Below are 5,154 nucleotides of genomic sequence, written 5' to 3'. Positions count from 1 at the left end.
TGCATGTCTGTAGTCCCAGCTACCGGGAGGCTGAGATGGGAGGATCACTTGAGCCTGGGAGGCAGAGGTTGCAGTGAGGCATGATCAAGACTATTGCTCCATCCAGCCTATGCAACAGAGTGAGACCCTGTCTCAAAAACAAATGCACAAGGGCTGGATGTGGTGGCTCATGCCTGTAATCCCAACACTTTGAGAGACCAAGGTGGGTGGATCACCTGAGGTCAGGAGTTCGAGACTGGCCTGGCCAACATGGTGAAACCCCCGTCTCTACTAAAATAAACAAACAAAAAATACAAAAAAAAAAAAAAAAATTAGCCAGGCGTGGAGGCAGGCACCTGTAATCCCAGCTACTCGGGAGGCTGAGGCAGGAGAATCGCTTGAATCCAGAAGCTGGAGTTGCAGAGAGCTGGGATCGTGCCATTGCACTCCAGCCTGGGCAACAAGAGTGAAATTCCGTCTCAGACAAACAAACAAACAAACAAATCCCCAAAAAACCAATGTCCATTTATTGTGATAATTAGCATGCCTCTTATGGGCAACATTGTCCTTTTTTAGCCTTTGTCCTCAAATAAAAAAAATGTTATGTAGCAAAAACAACCATTTCCAGATGATGCAAGAGTTCAAAATGCTGGTCTGAAGAAGTCTATGAAAATGTCAAGTCATGCCTTTGCGAGGAGATAACTACTTGGCATATACCTTTCCCTGCATGATAAAGAAGGAAAGAAAAAATGTACTTCCAGTAAACATATTCATTAGCCACAGAGAGCTGCATATAAACATGATGCTTACAAAAATGTTCTGCAGTAAATGGGAATTGAGAAAATAGGTAATAAGTTGTAAACCTGAAAATCATTTCTTTATTTCAATGAAAGAGAAGTTTATAAACAGTCAAATCAAAAGGTCTGCTTGTAAAGTTTTGCAAATGCTGGTCAGATTGATTAGTCCTTTTTCAAATTTTTAATCCTAAAGCTTTTTAATTTAAGGCTTTTTAATTTTCAGTTTGCTTACTCCATTCTTTTGTAAGAGAAAAAAATTCACTTTAAGTAAAATTGTAATCAAGGCTTCTACTTCCATTTCTCACCTTACGAGCTTATCTTCTGGATCCACCCCCCCTTAAAAAACAAACTTCCCTTTTCATTTAAAAATTAAAGGAACTCCTGGGTTAGTATCTAACACATACAAACTAATAATTACCATGTAATAGAAGCAACAGGACAAGCTCACAGTAATATAATGCAGGAGGTAAAAACTTGGGTGGCATACAAAGAAGGCTGCCCCGTTTCTTAGTCTGTCAATGGGGACAATAAATAGTAGCTGCCTCATAAGGCTGATGCTGGGATCAGTCAAATGAGATCATGCAAAGCACCCAGCACTGGTTAACACTCAATAAAGAATAGCCATTATGATCATTAGAAAGACATAGGAAGAGACTTTTGTCATTGTCACAGTTTTATATTGAAAAGGAACTTACTGTATGGTAACATTCTGAGTCAGTTACAAGAGAAAGCAACAAGTGTCCTGCATTGCTGAGGATCCTGCCTCCTCCAAGATACCCTGATACATTGTTAAAATACCGTGAGGGAGAAAAGTATCCTATTCATCCAATGTTAAATTGTTTCCTTTTCTGAAAGTTAGAAATAGATGAAAATAGCATAAGAAATAACTCTGTATAAAGTAAGCTCTAGGTAAGACAATATTGTGGTAAGTGAACTAAACAAAGATTAATCTGAAATTGGACTCTGATCCCCAAGTGAATCAGCTGGTGTAGTCCAGTCTTTACTGGATCTGAGGAGGAAAAACAAACCTGTGTCTATCTCAAGCGTGATCTGGCTAGATATGATCTAAACTTTGAAAAGTGCCTAAGCACATTTCAGATGCATATTATGTGTTAAATACTAAGCAGGGAGCTTTGAGCTGGGGCAGCGCACCCTGATACTGAGGAACTGACATAGAAAAATGAACACCTAGCATTGTAATTTGGCCTTTTGCTATTCTCTTATTTATTTATTTACTTTTTGAGACGGAGTCTCGCTCTGTGGCCCAGGTTAGAGTGCGGTGGTGCAATCTTGGCTCACTGCAACCTCCGGCTCCTGGTTCCAGTGATTCTCCTGCTTCAACCTCCCGAGTACCTGGGATTACAGGCCCATGCCCCTACACCCAGCTAATTTTTGTATTTTTAGTAGAGATGGGGTTTTGCCATGTTGGCTAGGCTGGTCTCAAACTCCTGACCTCAGGTGATCCACCTGCCTCAGCCTCCCAAAGTGCTGAGATTACAGGCGTGAGCCACCACGCCCAGCCTATTCTCTCATTTTAGTCAAATAAGTTTCCTTTTCTGTTAGATCTCTCCCCAGTAATTGCAAAAACCAACCAAATAAATAAGTATGGGAGAGAGGCGGCTATTTATATTATGAAAGCATTCTGCAGTTTAATTCATTGCAGAATCTAAGATCCTTCCCTCCACAATGTTAAAATCCAGAGCCCTCTTAATTACTCTTCCACACATTGAGGAAAAGGAAGAGAGGGAGAGATCTCCGGTGGAAATTTCCTTGTTAATAACATCTTATGTTTCTCTAAATGTTTTGCAGTTTCAAAGCACTTTCAGACTCACTCTGGTATCTTAGTTAAGCCTTGTACAATATGTCATAAATCATATTATATTCATTTAAGAGGTGAGAACAGACAAGGCTCAGAGATGAAGCAAATATAAATGGTAGTAATTAGTTATATATATAACTAATACATACTGTTTTTCATATATATATAACATATATATATCTCTCTAGTATATTTGTAGTAATTGGTACATGTGAGACCTGAAGCCAAGATTTTTAAACCAAGTCCAGTGGCCAAGAAGCTGAAGCAAGTGGCTCACACTCACTGACTTGGTGCTGCTGTTTTTCCTCCCTTCCGTGATTTGGTTCCAAGCATCTTCCCTTTTTTTCTCAGTTAATTCTGATTCATGTCTTCCCTCATGTAATTAATAAATGGGAAAGACTTGAGTGAACAAATATTCAGCCAACTAGTATTTATTGAGCAACAACTAGAAGCTAGATCTTTGAAGGGTTTTAAACAAAGGAAATGGAATCTCTTGTCATTTAAAAAGACCATAGTAAAAATAAATAAATAAAAAATAAAAAAGACCATAGTGAGGATGGTGCAGTGGCTCACACCTGTAATCCCAGCAGGTTGGGAGGCTGAGGTGGGCAGACTGCTTGAGCTCAGGAGTTCGAGACCAGCCTGGGCAACATGGTGAAACTCCATCTCTACTAAAAAAAATCCACAAATTAACCAGGCATGGTGGCGTGCAACTGTGGTGGTTACAGCTACTCAGGAGGCTGAGGCAGGAGAATCCCTTGAGCCTGGGAGGTGGAGGCTGCAGTGAGCTGAGACAGCGCCATTGCAATCCAGCCTGTGCAACCAAGCCAGGATTAATAACTTTATTGATGTGAACCAATTATCTAAAAATAATAATCACATATTAGCCATAGTGGTGTTCTCAGCTAGATGTGTTCTGCCTGTGTTGTAAATCCTGGATATAAATTTCAAGTGCCTTCAATAAGAAATCATTGACTTGGAAAACATCTCTGCGTAGTCTTGATAAGATTTCTAAATGTGGTGAAGCCTCATTCTTCAAATTATTTATTCAACACTAACTCATTCTACAAACTTATATCTGCTGGGCTCTGGGAGCAACAAGATGAGTTAGATGCAGCAGTCCCAAATCTAAAGGAGGTTGGAAACTAAAAAGGAAAGACCAGTGCCTGCTCTGAGCTTTCCAAGAGTCCCCAACCTCTCAGTCAGGCTTCACAGCCCCCTCTGCCAGAGGCGGAACCAACTTCCCTCCGCCCTGCAGCCATACTGGCCTTTTCTTTCATTTCTGAGAACTCTCCTCACTCTCTCCCACTTTGGGCTCTGCAGAAATCCCAGTTCCCTTTGCCTTGAAAGCTCTTGGTCAATTTAGCTCCTCCTCCTTCAGCTCCCAGCTCCTGCCTTGCTGCCCCAATAACCTTTTTCTGACTGCAGATCCGGTCAAATCTCCGTCTGAAACCCTCTACTACCTTAGACCCCATTACATTTGTAGTTTTACGTGTACACTTCTGATCATTTAGTATCTGATGGTTTGCTCTCAGGTGCCTACGCTCCCGGAGAGGCATGGGCTGACTGGTTTTGTTAGATGCCAGTGCCTGGCACACAATAGGCCCTCCAGGGGTGAAAAACCAACCAATCAAGTCAGGACCCAAGCAACCTGGGCCTCTGTGGAAGGGCAGGATGGCCTGAGTTTGGGTTTCTCTTGAGTTACCTTAAGATCAGGCCTCCTGGCTCCTATCTTAGCCCTTCTAACACTCTGAAGTGTAGAGGTTGTTTGTTCCAAGTCCCCAAGGGACTGTAAGCTCCCAGATAGCAGAAATCCCATTATATTTTACTGCTGTGGCCCCAGCATCCAGCTGTACTGTTACTTAGCAAGAGATTCACATGAAAACCATTTCGCAACTATTAGCCATTGCCAGTATTAGTACTTTCCGGAAGGTGGCACAAAGTGGGGGATGTTATCGATAGCTTCAAAGAAATGTTTAAGCTAGAGCTGACTCTTTAAAAAATACAAGCCATCCCCAACCAAATATTAAAAATACAAAAAAAAAAAAAGGAATTTGCCTGCTCCTCATTTGTGAAATCAAAGAAAAAAAAAAAAAACACTTAACGTCTTAACCTTTCTAGGCCTTCACTCTCGCCTCTCCCCGCGCTACACTGGCGAATTCTGGACGTATCTACACAGTCACCGCGGAGTCTGCAATCGTCGCAAAGTCCCCTGGCATTTCCTGGCCAGGCTGCAACTTTGGTGAGGGTGTATGTAGTTACAACCCCTGTAGTGGAGCTGGTATTTAGGGTCCTCATTGGCAAAGTTGAGGGCATAAGCAGAGAGGGAGGGGGCTTGGCTTCTTTCCATTCACTGGCATGTTTCCGGGGCACGGTCATCCCACGCTGGACTCCAGCGCCAGTCCCAGGGCCTCGCCGAACTCGAGCCCCAGAGCGCGCGCGGCCCCGCCCACCGGGCGGCCGAGGCCCCACCCCTACCTCCCCCGCCCCACCCACCCGCCCCATTGCAACGGTCTCTGCACGCAGGCGCAGTGGCGCGCGGGGGAGGCGGGGCGCGTG

The sequence above is a fragment of the Trachypithecus francoisi genome, unplaced genomic scaffold (assembly GCF_009764315.1).
Source record: "Trachypithecus francoisi isolate TF-2019V2 unplaced genomic scaffold, Tfra_2.0 Lachesis_group11, whole genome shotgun sequence".
Taxonomy (NCBI): Eukaryota; Metazoa; Chordata; class Mammalia; order Primates; family Cercopithecidae; genus Trachypithecus; species Trachypithecus francoisi.
Note: the sequence above shows the minus strand (reverse complement) of the source record.